This window comes from Canis aureus, chromosome 11 (assembly GCF_053574225.1).
Source record: "Canis aureus isolate CA01 chromosome 11, VMU_Caureus_v.1.0, whole genome shotgun sequence".
Lineage (NCBI taxonomy): Eukaryota > Metazoa > Chordata > Mammalia > Carnivora > Canidae > Canis > Canis aureus.
In genome coordinates this window covers 50,536,547-50,559,354 of record NC_135621.1, presented here as the reverse complement: position 1 = coordinate 50,559,354, position 22,808 = coordinate 50,536,547, and the positions used below count along the sequence as shown (strand labels likewise).

Below are 22,808 nucleotides of genomic sequence, written 5' to 3'. Positions count from 1 at the left end.
TATCACTAACATGATACACGTTCCAAGTACCATGTGAAACAATTATCTTTCCTATACTCCGAGAAAAGTATACTATATTTTAGTTGCTTCACATTTTCTGTAGATTGCCCCCTCCAGGCTTTTAATGACCTGTTTTTCCTTTTAAATATATATATTATTTCTGATATATACAATATGACATTCACTGTAATATTAAAAAGTCCATTTTTTTTTACTATACTAACTTTTTTGATAAGAATCTACTTTCTTCTTGAAGGTTCCTTGCTGGTATCCAAATGGGACTAATTGCTTTCAAAGTCTACTGCTTATTTGTCATCTGGGATTTTTTTTTTTTAAATCACACTCCTAGGTAGGTGTCATTTTCTTAAGCTTAACTCTTTCCCATACCTCTTTTTTTGTTTAACTAAAATACATTCTTAATCTTTTTAATTTAGAAAGTATGCATGGGATACAAATACCTTAGGACTTACATATCTGAAAATAGCCATTAATCTATATTCTTACTTGATTGCTAGTCTAGCTGAGCATAGACTTCTAGGATAAAGTTAATTTTTTCTCTGAGAACTTTTAAAGTATTGCTATATTCTAAAAAATGATTCAACTGAAAAGAAATCTGATGCCACTTTGATTTTTGCTTCATTATAGGCAATATACCTTTATTGAGGACTAATTGGCATTCAATAAATTGCACATATTTATGTGCAGTTTGGTAAGTTTTAACATTTGTGTATATCCATGAAACATCTTTTTCTCCTCTCCTCCATTCTGGATCTCTTCTAATGACCTTTTAGTTAACTAATCCTGTTCTGTCTAGTTTTTAATTCCTTTTGAACTCTTAACTTCAGCAATTACTGTGTTTCCATTTGAGAATTTACTTTTGACTCTTTCTTTTCAGTATTATTATTCTAGTTCTCTAGTGAAAGTATCCATTTTGCCCTGTATCTTCTGGAACGTATTAATCATAGTTAAAGTTATACCTGATAACTCCAATATATCTATACCAGCCATGAGTCTGTTCTAAAGTCTGTCATATTCCTTGGTTGGGTCAGTTGGTTCTATCGCTTGGTATGTCTGGTAATCTTTTAATTGAATGCCAAGCTTTATATATGAAAATTGGACATATAATTTGAGGCTCTGGCTGTTTTCTCCCAGAGATTTACCTACCACTTGGAAGGCAGAGTAGGGACAGATGACTATAAATGAATCTGGGACGAGCTGATTCGAAGTTGGATTTCAGTCTCTTGAGCATACTGTTCTACTTCCATCTTAACCGTATACATATGGTGTTTCCCTTCCAGAGTCTTAACTAGAAGTCTGAGATGTATACCAAGACCCCTTCCCATTAGTACACACCGATCTCTAATTCTGTCACCCATCCTGAGAGAGTGCCTTCAGACTTGATTGGCTTCCCATGTTCTTAGGGGCTGCTCATTGCTGTCGTGCTTCAGCTCTTACCCGGAGATATTTGCTATCAGCAAATTCACTGAAAGGAAAAGTTGTATGGAATGTAGCCCCCACTTCTTGGAATCCTTGTCCCCAAGTCCAGTCAGTGATCTCAGCTTCCAGATTAAGAAACTGAAAAAAGGAGCAAATGAAATCCAAAGTAAGCAGAAGAAAGAAAAGAATACACAGGAGCCCAAAGTAATGAAATGGAAAACAGAAAAAGCAATAAAGTCAATGAAACCAAAAACTGATTTCTTTCGTGGGGGGGGGGGGGGGGGGGCGGGAATAAAAAAAGAAGGTAAACCTCTAGCCAGCCTGATGTAAAAAAGAGGAAGAAAAAGAAAACCCAAGTTCCCATTATCAGGAATGAGGGGTAATGTAATATCAGAGCCTATTGATAAGAAAAATAATAAAAGAACAAGTTTATGCCAATCCAACAACTTAGATCAAGTAGATAAATTCCTTGAAAAGTAAAAACCACCAAAGCTCACTCAAGAAGAAATAGGTAACCTAAATTATGCTATTTCTATGAAAGAGATTGAACTGCTAGTTTAAAACCTTCCTACAAAGAAAACCTCAGACCTAGATGTCATCACTGGTGTATTTAACCAAACATTTAATGAGGGAATAACACTAATTCTACACAAATACTTCAGAATACTAAAGAGGGGACTACTTCCAAACTCATTCTATGAGGACAGTATTACCCTTGTCCCGACAACATAAAATGGGGGATCAATATAATAAATATTAGCAATATAAAATACTTATTATCTTGAGGTGTTTATGTTGGGGGGTTGCCTAGTTGGCTCAGTCAGTGGAGCATGCAATTCTCGACTCAGGGTTATGAGTTTGAGCCTCACATGTGGCTTAGTTTACTTTAAAAAGTTTTAGGGTGCCTGGGTGGCTCAGTTGGTTAAGCGTCTGACTCTTGACTTCAGCTCAGGTAATGATCTCAAGGGTTGTGAGATCAAGCCCTGCATCGGGCTCTGGACATGGAGCCTCCTTGAGATTCTCTCTCTCCCTCTTCCTTTTCCCCCACCCCCTCTCAAGTAAATAAATAAATAAATAAATAAATAAAGTTTAAAATTGTAATACGTAGAAATAAAAGTCATGACAATAATAGCGCAAAAGGCAAGAAGAGTAAAAAAAAAAAAGGTTCTATAGTGAAAACACAAATTTATGTTAGAGTCTAGCAAATCAAGATGCATCTTGTATGGTACTTGCTAGGGTAACCATGAAAAGAATAGTAAAATAATGTGTAATTAACAATCTAATTAAAAGGGAAATAAAATTATTAAAAAGCATTTGATTGATTTTTCTCTTCAAGTGCAAGAAACCAGCATCGAACAAATGGGACAAACAAAACACAGGGTAAGATGTAGATGTAAACCCTAATACATCGATATTTACTTTAAATATAAGTACTTGGATTAAAAGGCAAAATTTTTCAGTCTGGATGAAACGACAGAAACAAAACCATGGAGCTCAAGCAGGAGAGCATGTAGGGAGAAGCAGAGAGGATGCATTTTCAAGCAGCTTTCAGAACAACCTACCAGGAGTGTTCATCAGAGTTAGGGACACATCCTGAAGTGTAAGACCTCATCCTTTGTGCCCAGTAGCAAGAGGAAAATACATAGACTGGTGCCAGACCTTTTGCCGAGACCAGATTTGGTTTGAGAAACAAAAGGAGATGGACTAAACAAGGAATCACCACTTGAGTTCAGCAGTATGCGCAGCTGATAAATGTGTAACACCTGCCTCTCTAAGTGTAATTCCATCATGAACGTTGATATTAACAAGTCAGATGAAAGTGAAACAAAAGATTTGTTCAAACTTCACTCATCCACCAATTGTGTGACTTCTTTATGAAATTGGATCATAGTTTTTGAATACTAGAAGAAAAGGGTTGTTTTTTTTAAATTTCTATTTACAATAAAATGGTACAGATGTGACATATTTTTATGTTTCATCTGCATTATTAACATTTTCTCTATCACTTAGATCTAGACCAGGGTTCAGCCAACTACCACCCAAGAACCACATTAAACTTAGTTGACATAACTCATAAATTATCCATTCTGATTTAAATAACACAATGTTTTGATAGGTGCCAAAATATATGAATGAGCTCTTTTTAGAAGTCAGATATTGTACATCATTTCTTTTTCCCTTGAACTTCTATTTTCTTTTCACTTCTTTCACATAATTTGATCCCAGTGCAATATTGTTATGCTTAAACATTTTTATTGATTATCCTATCATGTTTCTTGCAACAAAAATAATTTACAAATTAAAATTTGTTTTAATTTCTTGTGTCCATAAGTCTTATTGCTTTCTCTAATGAAGTTATTGCAGTTATCAGCAGGACACAATTAAAAAAAACATTATAAATTTTGACAAATGATTAAAAAGTAAAAGTTTACTAGAAAATTATTATTGAATTCTATTGGATTCTCAATTAGCTCATGTAATGACAGGTAAATATTTAAGTATGACTTATTTTCAGAAAGAGATGGGCTTAGCATCAGTTCTTTTCTTCCTTTTAGATGTTATAAATGTAAAAGCTGAGAACCTTCTTCACATAAATAACTGATAAAGGGAAAAGAAGTTTTAGTTTTAAAATATCACTCAAGGCTTGGAAACCCTTTCAACTTTACCTGCCAAAATTATATAGTAATCCTCAAAAATTGTTATTAATGATATATCATTGGTAATTTGATTAGATCCTCCTTCAACTTTTTCAAAACCCAGGAATTAGAAACCCCCTAACTTGCAAAAATTTTTGTTTCTAGTCTTTAAAGCCATTCAGTTTTTGATAGTTTTGACAAAAGAGCCTTTTCTTAGAAAGAAAAGTTTCTTAAATAACATTACTGTTATTTATCTTATTTTTAGAAAAATCTTATTTTTGTAGCTCAAATTAAAGTGAGATTTAAAAACCAACACAAATATGAAACTTATACAGTCTTTGTGAACAAAGAATAATAATCATGCTGAATTTCTGTTTGTAGGACATCCTGAAATATCTTTAAAAAGCAAGACAGAGGGATCCCTGGGTGGCTCGGCGGTTTAGCGCCTGCCTTCAGCCCAGGGTGTGGTCCTGGAGTCCCGGGATCCAGTCCCACATCGGGCTCCCTGCATGGAGCCTGCTTCTCCCTCTGCCTGTGTGTCTGCCTCTCTCTCTGTGTCTCTCATGAATAAATAAATAAAATCTTAAAAAAAAAAAAAGCAAGACAGAAAGATACCGAACAGTTGTTGTAGAGATAAGTTAGCAATTTATTAGTGCTTGAAAAGGAGCATGTTTATAATTACATGTTTGATATTATTAGAAAAGCACATCATATCTGAGGGAGGAATTATGCCTAATTAAATAAAGGTTTTTAAAGTTCAGGATATTATGTTCCAGTTTATGTTTTGGGAACATTTTATCCTACACCTGTACGGAGATAGATGTTCTATTTTTCTTAATAGACTTTATTTTTTAGAGCAGTTTTAGGTCACAGCACAGTTGAGCAGAAAGTACAGAGATTGCCCATGTACTTCCTGCCATGGCTGATGCACAGCCTCCCCATTATCAACATCCCCCACCAGAGAGGTGCATTTGTTACAATTGATGAACCTACTCTGACACATTATCACCTAAAGTTCGTAGTTTACAGTAGGTATTACTCTGCTGTTGTACCTTCTGTGGGCTTGGACAAATGTGCAATGACATTTCCACTGGTATAGTATACAGAGTAGTTTCACTACCCTAAAAGTCTCATGTGTTCATCCCAATTCATCTCTCCCTCTCCTCTAATCCCTGGAAACCACTGATCTTTTTACTATCTCCATAGTTTTGCCTTTTCCAGAATGTGATGTAGTTGAAATCATAGAGTGCAATCTTTTCATATTCACTTCTTTTTCTTAGTAATAAGCATTTAAGTTTCCCCCATGTCTTTTCATGGCTTGATTGTTCATTTCACTCTAGAGCTGAATAATATTCCATTGTTTGTATGTTCCAGTTTATCTGTTTGTACTGAAACACATTTTGCTTGCTTCCACGTTTTGGCAATTACAAAAAAAATCTTCTACAAACATGTATGTGCAGGTTTTTGTGTCTCCAGCTCCTTTAGGTAAATACGAAGCAGGCTCTTTCTGTATTGCATAGTAACAGCATCTATAGTTTAGTAAGAAACTGCTAAACTGCCTTCCAAAGTGCTATATACCATTTTACCTTTCCATTAACAATAAATGAGAGTTCCTGTTGCTCCACATCCTGACCAGTGTTTCTGTTGTTGGTGTTCTGGATTTTGTAGGTATCTCATAGTTCTATTTGCATTCCCCTGATGGCATATAATGTGGAGCATCATTCTGTGGGTTCATTTGCCATCTATATATATTCTTTGGTGAGGTCTGCTAAGGTCTTTGATCCATTTTTTTTTAATCAGGTGGTTTTTCTTATTGTTGTTTTAAGTGTTCTCTTTATTTTGGATAATAGTCCTTTATCAGATAATATCTTTTGCAATGTTTTCTCTCCATCTGTGACTGGTCTTTTCATTCTATTGATAAATGTTCTATTTTTAAGAATGAAATTTCAACTACTCTGTGGAAAGTCTTAGCAAAAGGAAAGTTTTAGACCATCAGTAAGTGGGAGATGTACAAAAAGTTTATTAATAATTGTTGCTTTATATATTATTTACATTAAAATCTATAACATATCCAATTATAACAAGAATACAAATATTCTAAATGTAAATAAATATAAAAATATATAATAATACAAACTTAATAAAACATAGTAAAAAAAGTAATTGATCAATCAGCAAGATGTTGGCTAGTTAAAGCAAGGGGGCATATGCCAAATAAAAATAGATATTAGGGAGTTTTTTTGTGTGTGTGAATAAGAGTATGCACTTTAGCTACCTAAGAGAATACCAGGAAAACTACAGTAAAATAATCTGGTGGTAAGCATTGAATTTATTTAACTGTAGAACTAAAATTAAAATAAATGTGGGTTTTTGGATTACAGAAAAGAATGTTAAATGTAAACCTAGATATTATGGGGCAGCCTGGGTGGCTCAGCAGTTTAATGCCGCCTTCAGCCCAGGGCATGATCCTGGAGTCCCAGTATCGAGTCCCATGTCGGGCTCCCTGCATGGAGCCTGCTTCTCCCTCTGCATGTATCTCTGCCTCTCTCTCTCTGTGTGTCTCTCATGAATTAAAAAAAAAAAAAAATTATGAAAAAGGAATGAAGTAACAAAGTTGAGAGGAGAAGGAAAAAGACATGAATTATTAGTGTAAGTGTAGCAAAACTCTTAAAAGTTGGCCGATCAAAAATCATTTAGTAATAGAGGTATAAATATCCTCTTTAAATGATATTTTTAGAACAATTTTTTAAGGAATATAAAATATGGAAATACAAAAAACTATAAGTGTGCAAACAATGGAATTTCACAAAGTGAACATATGCATATACTCATACTGAAAGGAACTAGATCAAAAAATTGAACATTGCCAGTCCTCAGAGGCCTCTCCTTCCCTTCTCACAGTCACTCGAGGGCATCCATTGTACTAAATTCTAACAATATATTAGTTTTGTGTGTTGTCTTGTGTCATGTGTATCATGTAACTGGACTCATATACAATAATGTGTCTGATTTCTTTTGCTCAACATTATGTTTCTGAGATTCAGTCATGTTGTTGTAAGCAATAGTAACCCATTCCTCATCATACATGTAGAGTACTCAATTACATATCACAAGTACCCACTTTACTGTGAAGGGGCATTTATTTGGTAGTCTTTAGGAGGAAGCTATTATCAATAACTTTGCTATGGATATTCTTGCACTTGTCTATTTGGTGAACACATGCCTGCTTTTCTGTTGGGAATAATTATTTAAGGGAGAAAATGTATTAACTTAAATATGCAAAAATATTATCCTTGTTGTAGAACATGTGAACTTTGTTGATCTCACCAAAAATTATAACTATAAAAAGAAAATAGGAGAGAGGAAGTGGATAGGTTTAAGAGAGCTATAGCTTTATCTATTAATAAAAGGAATCAATAGATAATGCCTTATATAGATAGTATTATAAAATATGTTATTATAATTTTAATATAATTTTGATATTTATATATAAACAAAACTTTTCTATTCAAAAAGAAATTATTTTAAAATAATTTATAGAAGGGAAGTTTACATGTCCACAAGTTTTCCTAGTTAAGAAATTAACATATTTGGATATCATTTAAAAATATGGAGATAAATGTCAAAAGAGATTGCCCCAAATAATTGAAATTCATTATCTCAGATGAGTGAGGAGGACTTCTTTTTGTAATAAGTCTTAAAATCTTATCCAACTTTTCTCTAAGCCCCCCTGTATTATTTAATTTATTACCATGTGCATGTTTTATTTTAGTAAAATTAAGAGTTTGTTGGTTTAGTTTGATTTGGTTTGGTTTTGCACAAGGACAGCCAGCAATAACTTAACATAAAAGTGATTGTGAATCATATAAATGTATCTGACCAAAACCAAACTAAATGTACCCCCAATTCAACTTCCCTTTAGCCAGATCCTGAAAATGCCCCGACCACTTGAAGACCACCTGACACTTAAGTGAGTAACTCAGAGACGAAAGTCCAAAGGAGAAGATATTGGTTTTTTACTACAGTTCAGTATCTTACCTTTTTAAATTTTACACAAATATGTGACCTTATAAACATAATGTTAAGGCTTCTCCCAGGGTCCAGGAAGGAGAGGTGCAAAGAGAAGAAGGTAGACTAAGAGAAGCAGTTTTCTTTCGTTTTTGACAAACATATTGGGCCAGTCAGATTACTAGAAAACTATGTTTCAAAATCAGACCCATCTAGGAAATGATGTTCTAGATGTCTGTAAAAATCACAGTGAAAGGAGCAAGTTCTGACCAGGATCTTTTGATTTTTTTTTTCTTCCTCCTGTTTGTTATCTCTAGGAGTAAGAAGGCAAAGCTGACTTATCCATAGCTGGCCTCTTAGAACAAGATGTTAATTGGCAATGCTATATAAAATTCAGATGTAGGAAAAAGGGTAAAAATCAAAGATTCTACATCTTCCATTTGGAATTCCTGCAGCAGTTTTACCAGGTCGGTACCATTTTACTTAACCACTGTATTATAAACCATTTTGTTGTTGTTGTCTGTTTCATGCTTAAGGCTCTATAATTTCATGGTATGAATCGTATCTTTTTCATTAATTCATTGCAACAAATATGTTTTCAGTTCTTAGTATATATACAATTTTGTGACTGTGCGAGGCAATGGAACAAGAAAGATGATTAATATATTTTCCTGGTCTGAAGGGGCTTAAAATTTAGGTACAGAGAATTTCCATGCTAGGAATTTATCCTACAATACATTTACAAAAGTTCACCAAGTTGGGGCACCTGGGTGGCTTAGTCAGCTAGCAGTCTGACTCTTGATTTCAGCTCAATCATAAGATTGAGCCCTGTGTTGGGCTCCGAGCTGAGCATGGATCCTACTTAAGATTGTCCCTATCCCTCTGCCCTCCCTCCCCTCCTTGCTTGTGTGTGTGTGTGTGTGTGTATGTATGTGCACTCTATCTTAAAAAAAAAAAAACACAAAAACTCAAGTTATGTTACAAGGATATTCACGGGGGGATCCCTCAGTGGCTCAGCGGTTTAGTGCCTGCCTTCAGCCCAGAGCTTAATCCTGGAGTCCCAGGATCGAGTCCTGCATCAGGCTCCCTGCATGGAGCTTGTGTCTCTGCCTCTCTGTCTCTGTCTCTCTCTCTGTCTCTCTCTCTCTCTGTGTGTGTGTGTGTGTCTCATGAATAAATAAAATCTTTAAAAAAAAAACAAAAAAAAAACAAGGATATTCATGGAAGCATCATAATAGGAAAAAAGGGGGAATGAAGGGATAACCTAAATGTGCAGTAGTACAGGACTAGTTAACTTATAGTTCACCATACAGAGCAACACTCTATAAGTCTCTCTTGGGCAGCCCCGGTGGCTCAGCGGTTTAGTGTCTCCTTCAGTCTAGGGCCTGATCCTGGAGTCCCTGGATCAAGTCCCACGTTGAGCTCCCTGCATGGAGCCTGCTTCTCCCACTGCCTGTGTCTCTGCCTCTCTCTCTCTGTCTCTCATGAATAAATAAAATCTTAAATATATATATATATGTCTCTCTTAACCAGGGTCCTCATCCACACCCCAGAAAACAGAAAGTGATTTGAGTGACTCTATTTTCTCAATTCTCCCAAGGATCATACACGACCACTACCTTTCTGGATGCATAGGAGAGAAGTTAATTCGTGACATACATTGTGGCCTCAGAGTATTAAGACAATTCTTTAATGCGACCAAAGTTAATATGGAAATATCTGCAACATGTAGTATAAAGGGAGGAAAGCAAGATGGACAACAAACTGTCCCTTTTATGTAAATAAAAAAGATACCCTATCTGCTTATCAGTGCAGAGAGTTAGGTGAACAAAGGCTGGCTCCTGGGCCCAGTGAACTCTGAGACTCGGAAACAGGATTTGGTGACTAGAATCCAGATACAGGCCGGAGAGGTGGGTCCTCTGTCCCTGACACAAGCCCGCCCTGGCCTTTCTTCCCTTCCTCAGGCCCTTTTCCATCTCCTAAATGGAGCCTGACTAATTTGTCATTTGGAGGATGGATTTAGTGTATGTTCCACAGGACTGAAATCTGTAGGAAAATAAATCTGAGGGAATTTCCATTTGGTCCTGACTTCTACTCCACATGGCCCCTGCCCCATCAGCGTTGCTCTGGGATTGTGTTTCAGGCCATTCCTGTGCATTTACAAATAAAACCAGGCTGCTCTGGGCATGCTTCTGAGGTGATGCCTGGAACCTCACACACTGGGCCAGAGATTGATATGGTGTGCGCACGCCAGGGCCAATACAGCTCTTTTGATCTATTTCCGAAGCCAGCTTCTTGCCTCCTGCTTCAAGTGATTGATTAAGTTAGGATCTCTTTTAGGAATTCTCTCCACTCATGCCTCCTCACAGGCCCACAGCAAGCCCTGCCAAATTTTACTCTCCTTTTATGCTACAGATTGTTCTGTTCCAAGTGAGTAAATGGAAACTGCGTTCTTAATATGCAATCAGTTACCTAGTCCTTTATATGCAATCAGTTACCTTGGAATTCCTGTTTTGCATTCAGTATGGTATGGGTACCTTCTTATCACATCATCAGTCATGTTTCTAGCAAGGCTTTGACCTTATGGTTAGAGAGTAGCTTTGCTTCAGAGCTTTCCTTCCCCTGTGTGCCCCCACCCCCATTTTGATGTGAGAATCACTGGGGAATCACGGTGATACCATTTGTTTTAAAACAAGCTAGTACACATGTTTGTAGACTTTGAAAGATCTTGGAATGTAAGTGGACTCATGCAATGTTCTTTAGGCCCCAGCTGGAGAAGGAGACCTTGGATCAAGGGGTGTTGGTGGGTGGAAGGGAGATCCAATGGATTTCAAACAGCACCAGCTTTTCTGGTCATGCTGACCTGGTTTCACTTCCTGCCTCCAAGCACCATGTTTGCTCGTAATAATTGGGATCATGCTTCCCATGGTGCATGAGTGGTGAGGAAGAGTGGAGTGAATGGGGGAATTCCCATCACTGCAACTAAGCCCTCTTCCTACCTCCCAAACCTTACATTGTCTTTTCCTAAGTGGCCCATCTGTAGCATAAGTGAGTCTGGTCCTCAGGGAAATGATTTTACCTGGACATCTTTCTTCTTTCTTTCTGCAGCCCTCACAATTCCTGGTGTCCCCTCACCATATACCAAGCCTTTCCTTCAGTTTCACTGGACCTTTGGGGAAGTCTCATTTAAATGCGTATATGATGACAACAATAACATTGCATTAGCTTATATCTCACATATTTATCTTTCACTGATTTATTCACAAAACAAATATTTATTAAATACCTTTAATGTGCTAAGCACAATTCAGGCACTGAGGATATAACAGTAAGCAAGAGAGACAAAACTCCTGCCCTCATGGATCTTAGGGAGATATCAACAACAACAACAACAACAACAACAACAACAACAACAACAAAAAAAAAATATATATATATATACATACATACACACAGTCTCAGGTGGTTAATATGAAGACCAATGAAACAAGAAAAGATGAAAAGAGTGACAAGGATGAGGGAGCCTTAGACAGGATAGATGCTTTTTTGGGAGGTGACATTTGGGTGGAAGCTAGAGTGACATGGTGCAAGGCAGTCTGCAAAGGTCCAGGAGAAGAACACCATGAAGGTGGTGAGAAAAAAACAGGGTGATAGGTTCAAGGAACAACAACAAGCCCATGTGGCTGGAGCTCAAAGAGGGCTTGGTGGGAAATGAGGCATCAGGTGGTACGTTGCAACTGTGATAGGGATTTGGGGTCTTTTAGGCATAAGGGAAAGCCAGGAGAGGGTTTAGAGTGGTGGGAGGACTTGATTTATGATTTTAAAACATCACTATGACCACTGTGTGAAGAACATATAGTAGGGAACAAGATGGAAGCAAGAAGACCAGCTACATGCTTACAGCAACTCAGACGAATGTTGGCAGGTTTGCACACCGTTACAGTGGTTGAGGTAGTGAGAAGTCATCAAGCTCAGGATATCTTCTGAAGACAGAGCCAACTGATCTTGCTGAGGGATTGCATGTGGGATATAAGGGAAAATGAGAACTCAGACCTGACTCCTGGGTTTGGGACCTGAGCAGTTGGGTGAACCTTCATGCTATTTACTGAGAGGAGGAGAAGTGGGGGCAGAGCTGGTGTGGGACAGGAATCAAGAGGTATGTTTGGACATGGGAACTGCAGGATACTTATTAGGCATCTGAGTATCTGGTTCAGGAATAGGCAGAATCTAGAGATGTAAAAAGCAGTATCACCAGGACTTTGGTAATATTAGGGCCAAGGGTCTGCGTGGAGTTACTCAGAGAATGGGTGTAGGTTGAGAAAAGAAGAGGTCCAAGGACAGGAACCACAAAGCACTTCCACATTTATAAATATGGAAAAAGAAGAAGAGCTACCACTGAGCAGACCCTTCCTGATCTAACAGTTTTGTAGGCGTCTCCACCTAGTTTCCTGAACCTCCCAAACCAGAACCGGTCATATATGGGTGGCTAAGGCTCCTATCCCATGGTGCCCTAGGGGATGTCATGAGTCTAGTCCTGGTGCAGGCCCTGATCGCCTCCTCCTCCTTTCACCAGGAGCTCTAGATCCCAAGCATCTGTTTTGGCCTCCTCCATAAGCAGGGGCCTACCTTGGACCTAGTATCAGCAAACTGATGGTTTCAGCCCCACTTGTAATATCATCTTTCTATTTTGTGTCTGAACCAGAGCTGATTATATTGTGTTAGCAAGAGGATATGAATATGTTGTGACTTCTTCATTTTCTCTGTCATCTGTGTGTTTTGGGAATATGGGCAAGAGACATTGCTACTCTGACTGGGGTACACACATTTTGATTCCAGAGCTTGTTTTCTGTATGGATCAACCTCACCCTTTGCATCTCTCGAACAACCAGTTATCCTGGAGTCTCTAGTTCTCTTAGTTTTACTGACAGGTAACTACGAACATCTGCAAAATACAGAATAAGATGTGGTTCTTGCCCTCCAGGAACTTAAACTGAAGACAGGAAGTTGAAACCCACAAACACAACATGAGGAATGGCATCAGAGTATATATTCTTGTATGGATCTGCTCTGGCACAGTGCTTAGCACACAGAAGATTCTCAACAACTGTGAGAGGCACAAGCCCACCGGGGCTTATCATGGTCCCATGGCCTAAACTGGTAGCTCCTCCAAAGCAAAGCTAGCGGCCAAGGCAGCTGCCTTGATACCACTATTATGGACAGTCATTAAAGGTTCCATATTATTAATAACAAAATAGCCCCTTACTTGGCAAAATGCTCTAGACTATAGCTTAAAAAGTGCTTCTACTCACATTTCATCTCTTCATTCCCACAACTCTGCTGCAAATCTCTGCATTCCTACTTAATGGAAGGAGACATACATTTTTGGAGTGGCCTTTGGGCCTGATAATGTGTGCCCCTGGGACACTAAGGTACCCACCGGGGTGATTTTGGAAGGCCAAGCCCCAACACCTGGTGCTCCCTGCTCCTATTAGTCTTCCAGGATGGAAGACACGACAGTAAGGGAGACAAGTATTACAAACACTGGGGCTAGGCCCCACAGTAGAAAGTAGAGGAAGGGAGAACCAATGGGTTTGTAAGGCATGCATGATCAGTATGGACGTGCACTGCTCAATGGACCAGAGCTGGTATTCTTGTCACACAGGGCATTATGGAGTCAAGCTCTGTCCTTAGACCTCAGCCCCTGTGCCCAAAGGGCTGGTGATCCTGCCAAGGGGCAGACAGAGATGCCAACAGTGCCAAGTAGAAGATGGCACCAAGGTTATTCTTGGCCATAGGGCTGGGCCAGGACCTGGATGTTGAGAGGCAGTGGCACTTCAGTAGCTAATAAACCCAGCCTGGTGCTACAGGGAGCTTGGCTCCAGATCATTTTATTTCCTACCTCACAAGCACAAAATCCCAATTTAAAACAAATGCTCAGTTTACCAAACAGAAAAGCAAAACAGTAGATGATAAGGAAACAAAACAAAAAGGAGCATGCTCTGAGCCATCTTTGTTTTATTATCATCATATTTTGTCTTCCAAATGAAGCATCTTTACATGCAAATCCATTTTTGTATATTTTGACTGATTGCTGGCAAGATAGAGAGACATAAATATTTCTGGAAATGGACATGGCATAAACATATCATTAGCAGGGCTGCAACTTTGTGTGTATGTGTGGTTTGAAAAGATGTTTATGGCGAGTTCAGTCAACAGACCCTCCTCAACTCTCTCTGATCAAGAGTCTTTAAGGCTTGAGAGCATCAGGCCTGGAGAGGATAGACTGGAAAAGTTCTGGGAGCTTGACGAACATTCCAGATTTTAAGCATTAATTAAGTTAGAAACCCACCATCTGCACACTTGCTCGTAACCCTTCTGATTATCTTTCTTAATTTTTAAATGTATGAAGCGTGTTTAGTTGTCTCCCATGACACTGATGCTGCTTTAGAAATTCCAGCTGTTGCATAGCTTTTCCTAACGACATTACTGAGCAACTCAGCAGCCACTGTGAGGCGGGGAGTGGGGGACGGGGGTGGGGGGGTGACCTCAAACTCCAGCAGAGCCCAGGCCTGTAAAATACATGTAAAAAGGAGACTGCAACTTTTTCTTTTCCTTTTTAAAAATCAGACCTAGTCACAGCAAGGCCCTGCTCCAACACAGGAGGATTGAGCGTAAAGATGTGAGCAGCCGGGCTAAGATGGCAGCGTTTTCACGTCTGGGATATATTGCTTTGTCTAACAAGGCGCCCCAGCAGGCTTCCAATTGTGGTCTCTCTGCAGACCCTCCCAGCTGCACAGCCTGATTGACAGGCTGTGGGCAGATGCAGTGCCAGACTCTAATAAAGAGAGGGCCTTGGGAAAATATAAGGCAATTATTGATGGGCAGCAATCCACTAATCAGACAATTTCAAAATTAATCCCATATTCCCTTACTGTATTAGCTTTCTTTCTTGTTTGTATTTATATAGCAAATTCATGACTTCGGTGAAAATTCTTCCCTCCAGCCCAATTATATCTCTCCGAGGGCATTAAATTAAAAAACAAGAGATATTGAAAGTGGCTTGCAATTAGTTTCTTTAGTTAAGGTGCTGCATGCACTTAGTGACAGTGGGGTTCATAACAGGATGTTTTATAATAAAAGTAAATACTCCGATTTTCTTCCTTGTCTTGACAGGGTGAGGGCTGGTAAGAATAATGTGCCCAGCATTACTCTAGCCAGTGATAATGGGTTAAATAATTGTGATTTGATTTTGGAGTTGATTAGATTTGCATAAAATCCTACTCAGATGTCTTGACAGGCTCCAAACATCTCAGGCTATGCTGGCCCTCCTTTGCCGTGGTCCATCCTGGTGGCCTCCTCTGACTTTCCTGTGCCTCATTAAGCATGTGGATTTTCTACAATAAAGTCATTCAGAGAAAAGCCGACCAGTTTCTATTACAGGCCGACCAGTTTCTATTACAGGCTTCTCATGCAGGATTACCTTCCAAGTAGTGATATGAGACTTTTAAATATACATAAAGAAGTCAGTCTCTCTGTTACTATTTCCACCCTTATTTCATCTCCCTTCTCCACTTCACTCTCCCCCCGCCACCCTTTTTGACCTGAAACATATGGAATTCTCTTTTTGTTCTCTATAAAAATTGCTTCTGCAGAGTGCTTCCTGTTTGCATACCTTTACCACCTAAACTGAGGAGAATTGAATATTAGGACAATTCAGAGGACTTAACAGGGCCAAAGCCTCCTGCTGGGGGTCCGAAGGCCATAGCTGACCACGCATGCCTGCTCTCCACTTTCTCTCTCCCACACCCACAGAGGCTCAGCTGTGTCACAGTCTGCTCTGTGCATCCCATCCTTCTGAGGGAGGAATTGAAGCAGCTCGGGTACAACAGCCTCGAGTACCATTTGACTCAAGTACTCGAAGTACCATTCTGATCCAGGCCTCAGGTCCAGCAGCTGATCTTTGTTGCTAGTTGGGAAATCCTCAGCATTCATGCCATTACTCTTCCCGCTTATGCCTGGAGTAGCATTGGTAATCAAGTCACAACAGTCTTAGAGTCTTAGAATCCAGATGAATCAGGGTTGGGGCAGCCAGTCAGCTAGGTCAAAAAGTAAAGGCTGAATGTGAAGCTGACAAGTGTGAGGAGATCTTTCTATTCCAGATCGTTGGGGTTGGGGGTGAGAGAAAGCCAGAAAGGGAAAAGCGTGCAGAGGGAATCCTGAGAAACCCAGCCTGCCTAGAGCAAGAAGGGCAGAGATGAGGCCACACATGCAGAAAGGAACCAGAATCTTGTTCAACACAGTGCTCTTGGAATGTGTTGTCAGTCACAGCTGGCGTGTAGTGTGGCCCAAACCAAGGCCCTCATCCAGTCCCAGATCTGGGACTTCATTCTCTGTCCTTGTACTGTACTTGTCCTTGTACTGATGGCCTTCGCAGAACAATAGTCTCCTTAGGACTAGGGATCTGAGCCTGAAGCTTGGCCATTCACTGTACAGCTTCCCTAGTACTGACTCCCTGCTTGGTTTTTAGGGTGTCACTGTTCTTGGATGTCTGTCTCTGGACCTAGGAGGACATCTCCCTTGAGCCTCTCTCCATTGGACTGACTCCTTGATGGTTGCTATGGTTTGGTTCCATGCCCACTAGATGTCACATTCTGCTATTATACTTGACTTCCTCCCAGACCCTGCCAGAGCCTACTTAATGGGTCTAGTCCCAGGTCTCCATATCTGTCATCCATGCATGCCCATGCTACAGGATGTAACAATTGGGGAATGAGACGGAGATCATGCCTATACGAAAGTTTTTGATGCAGTGCTAAGCCGTGGAAGGGAAGTTCAGAAGTATCTCAGAGGAAATGCAAAATATAAATGTTTCCTTCTCTAAAAAGTGAATTATGAGGGAAAAAAAAGAGTAAAATGACTAGGATGGTTTAGAGCTTCAAATAAGTGTCATGTAAGAATTATGAAAAAGAGAAGACTCATTGAGTGAGTTAAAGTATTGAAGGTCTGTTATGAGTAAGGTGTTTCTGAGTGGCCTGAAGAGGTGGAATGAGGTCAATGGAGGTCGACAAGAAGTCAGATTTTGACTTTATCTAAGGAAATAGTTTATAAAAGCCAGATATTTCTAAAGATAGAGAGGGTTGCCCAATATTAAGTGACAGCCCTGTAATTCTGGCTCTGTTACCCTGTCCAGAGGCTGGACAACAGTTTGACAAGGATGCTACATCAGAACCTCAGCTTCACATGTATCAATGACTTCAGGGTCACTTTCAGCCAAAGAAGCAGTGCTTTGTTGTGACCACAGAAAAAGTGATAAGGCCACTACCTTTACATCTATTGAATCTGACCAGTCTGAAGAGGGTCAGCTTCTACTCTGGTGAGGTCCCAGGGGGGGTCAAATAAAGAAGAAAGCATTGGGATTTCATGACTTTTCCCAAACATCTCATGGTTTTCGTTCAAAAGTTTTATATTCCAATAGTTCCATTCCTCATGAAACAGTCTTCAACTTGGTTGTTAAAACCCTACTTGGCCACCCACAGAAACTACACCTGAGGCCCATGAGCAGGTGTTTTTCCTTTTAAAGCTTTTCCGTATGGACATGTATACCTTAGAGACTACTATGAAGTCTCATATCAGGTCCCTACTCAAGAAGTTCCAGTGGCTTCCTTCTGCCTGCTGCTGTGGCCTCCCTGCTTCACCTGGTGCCCATAGCCTTTTAAATCTGGCTCCTGTCTGTTCTCCCAGCCTCATCCCTGCCCTTTTTGCTCTAGGCAGCCTGGGCTCTTCAGGATTCCCTCCATATCCTCTGGATGTTCTCTGCTCTATCCCTTCGTTTCTCCTCCCTCCCTTTCTCCCACTTCCTATCCCAACAATCTGGAATAGAAAGCCCTCCTCACTCTTCTCAGCTTCTTCATACCTGTCCTTTCTTCTTGACCCACACTGCATGGATGCTCCCGACCCCTGATTCATCTCTGTATGTGAAAGCCTCAGAACTACGCAAGAAGCCTTCTTACGAATGGAGTAGAAATTATATAGGGCAGGAAGGAGACAGAAGCAACTGAAAACAGGGACCTCCTTACTGCCTTTTGCTGGTTTGAGGTGCTTAATCAATGTCAAAAGCAGTGCGACATCTGGCACTGGATAAGTGACTCATGCTTTGGGCAAAACCCTTCCCCGGGTGGAATGGGAATCAGGGGAGGCTGTGTCTCTGACCTGCAGGATTGCACCGTGGGGGGCCCATAACTGACAAGTGTCAGGAAGGCTACCCATGTAGGTGAGGCGGAAGGCTGAAGTCACAGGTAGTCAGGACTCTTGTTCAGAAGTAGCTCACTGTTGTGAAGATCTGAAAGCACTGTTGGTCAAATTGTGGATTGTGGGGACGGAGCACAGGGGGTGTTGGAATTCGAAGTCCCGTGTTCCACTTACTAACTTGGCGATCTTTTTTTTTTTCTTTCATGTTTCTGAATGTCAGTTACCACATCTGTATAATGGTGATGATGATACCCGTCTTCATGGCTGGTGTAAGGGATCAAATTGGAAGGTGATTTGCAAATTAAAGTGTTAGAAAAAGTTTCATAATATAGAGGCTTCACCCTGGAAAGTCATTGGTTGGTTCTGGTCCCAGAAAAAAAGATGATGAAGGAGGCTGTCTGCGGGGCATGTGCATATGGCATGTGGAGCAATGAGAATGAGTACTGGGCATGGGGGGCCTAATACAATATTTTGTTTGTTCTTTCATTTGTTTACTGAGATACAGTTGACATAATCTAAAATTCACTACTTTAAAGTGTACAATTCAATGTTCTTTAGTATGTTCATTATGATGTATAACCATCACCACCAATAAGAAATCCAAACCATTAGCAGTCTCTCTATACCTCATAGGTGTATGTAGGGAAGTGAGTAACCAGAGCTACCCTAATCTGCTTTTATCTCTGTAGCATTCCCTATTCTGAATATTTCATATAAATGGAATTATATACTATATGGCTTTTTGTGTTTGGCTTATTTCACTTACCACAATGTTTTTAACCTTCCTCTGTGTTGTAGCATGTATTAAATCTCATTCCTTCTTATGGCTGAATAATATTCCATTTGATGGGTTTGCCTCGTTAAGTTTTCCCATTCATTAGGTGGCTGGTTTCCACTTTTTGGCTATTAGGAATAAGGCTGCTATGAGCACTGATAGACAAGTGTCTATGTGAGTCCCTGCTTTCAGTTTTTTGGGGCAGATACCTAGGAATGGAATTGCTGGATCATATGCTAGCTCTACATTCAACTTTTTGAAGAACTGCCAAACTGTTTTCCACAGAGGCTATACCATTGAACATATGCTCCAGTGGTCTACGAGCGTTCTGATTTCTCTACATCTTTGCCAACACTTATTTTTCTATTAAAAATTAAAAAGTTATGACTGTCCTAATGGGTATGAAGTGGTATTTCACTGTGGTTTTGATTTTCATTTCCCTATTGAGGGAGCCTAATACATTCTTAACAGAATCTCGTCAATGAAATGAGATAGTTTAGGAGTAGTTCAGGTGACTTTCTTACAGAAGTAGCAGCTCTGAGATTTAGTTGTCACCTCCCCCTTTACTGCCACCATCTCTGTTCCTAGAAACCAATGCTAAAGGGCTTCTATGCGCCAAAGACCGTGCTTTAGGCTTTAAGGGTAACAGCCCTATAAATCAGGTATTCCTATTGTCCCACTTTATAGCCATGGAAACTGAGGCTTAGTGATGTTGAACAACTTGGTCAGGGTCATACAGCTAAGTGGTATTTAATTCCAGGTCTGTGAGACTCCAAAGCCAAGATCTTAACCATCATGCCATAGAGATTCCTGCTAGAGAAGAAAGCCATCACACACCATCGGACATTTCAAAATTCAACAAATGCTCCCTGAGTGCCCACTGTGTGCCAAAATCTGTGCTGGGCTCTATGGCCATGAGGGAAACTGCTCTGTGGAACAGCCCATAGTCTGGAGAGTTCTGAGTTTGCCAGTGATTTCTGTAGCGTGGAGAAATGAGTTTTATAATTTTTATTTGATTTAGCCCTCAAGTTGTTAACACCTCCAGTGCAGGGACTGGGGAAAGGGTTGTCTATAAATATTAGCTCCCAAAGTAAAAATGACTCTTTCATCTCAGCAGACCTAATTAAGCTGTTGATTAGAGAAGGATCAACACCTCCGTCTGTAACAAAAGACACTGTCTGCCAGTGGGAGGCTCTGTCAGGGCAATTTCTCGTGCAATTTAGAACATTTGGGAGGACAGAACCCAGACAGCCTAGGGTGTCAAAACGGACAGGTCTTACTTCACATAGCACACACACACACACACACACACACACACACACACTGCCCCAGAGACACTGGAACCCTGCAGCCCCACCACCTGGGAGGCATTTAACATCAATCTAAAAGAAATAGAGGCTTCAAGCAATAGACACATTTACTGACGGAATCAAGTACATTTTATAGGGGCACAAATGGAGCCTGGCAGTTCTGGAATAGCTGCATATGTTTGGAGGACTCCAGCCAGCATGGGAGATGAGCTGCAGACCAGGCTCTGATTTTCCTGATGGGATGTCCAGAGAACAGCCACGGACTGTTCTCCCTCCCCATCCCCCAGGCACACTGGCTGCCTCCATGGGACATGCAGATGTGGCAACCCTTCCATGGGGATAGTTGTTTGGTTTGCCCCAGGGATCTCCAAGGGAGATACTGACTTCCCTTCAGTCTCTATTGCAAAGAATAGGCTTTTTCTCTGGGGACCCGGAGAGTCTACCTATATGTAGTAGGCAAGAATGAGGGGATCCCTGGATGGCTCAGCGGTTTAGCACCTGCCTTCAGCCCAGGGTGTGATCCTGGAGTCCCAGGATTGAGTCCCACATCAGGCTCCCTGCGTAGAGCCTGCTTCTCCCTCTGCCTATGTCTCTGCCTCTCTCTCTCTCTCTCTCTCTCCCCTTGTCTCTCATGAATAAATAAATAAAATCTTTAAAAAAATAAAAAAGAAGAAGAAGAAGAATGAGAAGCATCTTCTTGCAGGAAAGTCTGTTTCCCCAAGAGTAATTTGCCTGGTCAGCTAGCAGCAAGGCTTTACCAGTCTCCAACCTGTCCCCACCCCAAGATCATTCACAGCAACTGCATCAGAGTAAGGAAGTCAGGGCTTCACTGAATGCGCTTCCCTGGGTTCAACAGTGAATGACAGTTGGTCACCCACGACAGCAGCAGTAGCATGTACACATAAGGGAGAGAGGGGGCAACTTGCTCTGTGGCAAATAGAGAAGGTCTAAACTCACAGTAAGAATGGTTGACATTTATAGAGCACTTACTACATGCCAGGTACTGTTCTGAGCACTTTACATATATTAATTCATTTACTTCCCATAGTGATGCTATAAGGTAGGTATTACAAATCTCAGCTTACAGATGAACAGACTGAAGTACAGAAAGATTAAGGAAGCAGAGCCTGTGTCCCTAACCACTGTGCTATGCTGTCTGCGACTGAGAGCACTAGTCTGGGCTTTTTCCAGCAGTATAAGTGGCTCCTGTGAATCAGATTCCCTTTATCTAGTTATCTGTATACTTAGGAGGATTGGAGTATGGGGAACTTCTCATAAAGAAAAGGGAAGAAAGGAAAGGGTGTGTTATTCCATCCATTCAATATTTTTTTATTAAACAGCTATGTGTCAGTTATACTCTCCAAGCTAATGGAGCAAATCAAACCAACCTTTGTTTAAAAGAAAGTTTTATTAATCATTGCATATTGTGATCAGCCCCCTAGAGGTAGCAAAGGCAACCACGAGAGAGAAAGACCAGGCTGGAAGGAGAAAATGTTAGAGAGAGCATCATGGCAGGTCTCTCTTGGTGACATGAAAGCAGAGACTAGTTAGTCATGTGAGGAGCAGTGGGAAGGGCATTCCAGGGCAGATGGGAAATTGTAGGCTCTGAGGAAGAAAAAGGCTTGGTGGATCGAATAGCCAGAGTGGCCAGAGGGCTGTGAGCCAGGGAAGGGTTGCATGGGGAGGCCAGAGAGCCAGGGCAGGGACTGGCTCATGTGAGAGGGAAGACTCGGGCTGGGGTTCTGAGAGCAGTAAAATCTACTGATGGGTTGAAATGAGGAGGGTGACGCTGAAGGACTGTGGCATCTGTGAAAAGAATGGAATGGAAGGGGCAGAGGCTGCCACAACAGTGGAACTGAGGGGCCCCAGGGTCTAAAGAAGAAGAGAAGGCCTGGGGGCAACAAGGAGAGGCAGCCATAGGAGCCAAGAGCCACCGAAGATGGGGCAGCCACTGCCAAGGTGGTGTTTCCTCAAAAACCATGACATCTCTGGGGGTGGTTGCCAAGGTGAGCAACTAGCACAAGTCCTGCAGTTACCAGCAACAGCAAGCACCTTTGAGACAGGTACAAAAAAGCATTTGCAAGGAAAAGTCTGGAGGCTTATGCCCAGCTCTTCTGGTTTCTCAGGATACCAGAGGGGAAAAGGGTTGTGACCCCTGTGGGAGAAGAGGACATGGAAATCAGCCAGGAGACGGGAAGGGCCAGGAAGCACCAGCCACTCACAGACACCCCAAGCACTGACTGCGCCCCGAGCTCTTGGGAAGTAGGGGAGGCCTTGTAGGTGAGCCTAGAGGGCTTGCAGGAAGCTCTATCGGTGGAGGACGGAGCAAAAGCTTTCCAGACCAAGCCCTGCAGAAGAGAAGGGTGCCTTCTGGAGCCCCAGAGACGGTTCCCT

General features: G+C 40.8%; 1 long non-coding RNA gene across 1 annotated transcript in view; it reads left to right on the top strand.

The window, feature by feature from the left end:
• Positions 1 to 642: 642 nt before the first annotated feature.
• The window catches only part of LOC144324068 (uncharacterized), a 166,952-nt gene continuing 144,786 nt past the window's right edge, over positions 643 to 22,808 (top strand). Inside the window, exons 1-2 of the long non-coding RNA XR_013389450.1 lie at positions 643 to 709; positions 8,399 to 8,548. This is a non-coding gene — a long non-coding RNA (uncharacterized LOC144324068). The remainder of the gene's footprint in view (positions 710 to 8,398; positions 8,549 to 22,808) is intronic.